The sequence below is a fragment of the Salmo trutta genome, chromosome 36 (genome assembly GCF_901001165.1).
Source record: "Salmo trutta chromosome 36, fSalTru1.1, whole genome shotgun sequence".
Lineage (NCBI taxonomy): Eukaryota > Metazoa > Chordata > Actinopteri > Salmoniformes > Salmonidae > Salmo > Salmo trutta.
Window position 1 is genome coordinate 13,970,356 of NC_042992.1, and position 713 is coordinate 13,971,068.

Sequence of the window (713 nt, forward strand, 5' to 3'; positions counted from 1 at the left end):
CAGAGAGGCAGAGGCAGAGAGAAAGAGAGGCAGAGGCAGAGAGAAAGAGAGATAGAAAGAAAGAGGCAGAGAGAAATAGAGGAAGAGAGAAAGAGAAATAGAGGAAGAGAGAAAGAGAGGCACAGGCAGAGAGAAAGAGAGGCAGAGAGATGTAGAGGCAGAGAGAAAGAGATGCAGAGAGAAAGAGAGAAATAGAAGCAGAGAGAAAGAGAGGCAGGGAGAAAGAGGCAGGGAGAAAGAGGCAGGGAGAAAGGGAGGCAGGGAGAAAGGGAGACAGGGAGAAAGGGAGACAGGGAGAAAGGGAGGCAGGGAGAAAGAGACAGGGAGAAAGGGAGGCAGGGAGAAAGAGGAAGGGAGAAAGAGGCAGGGAGAAAGAGGCAGGGAGAAAGAGGCAGGGAGAAAGAGAGAAATAGAAGCAGAGAGAAAGAGAGGCAGGAAGAAAGAGGGGCTGAGAGAAAGAGAAACAGAGAGAAAGAGAAACAGAGAGAAAGAGACCTCAGATGAACAGATGAAATCCCTCCATTCCACTGAGGAGGGAAATTATCCCCAAAACAAAAGGCAATAACAAGCTTATGGTTCTGCCTTGAAAACAAGCACAATAAAAGCACCAGTGTTTATGTGTGTTGGCATGCGTGTGTGTGTGTGTGTGTGTGTGTGTGTGTGTGTGTCTGCATTCATATGTGTGCATGTGTCTGTAAATAATCTGGCATTTT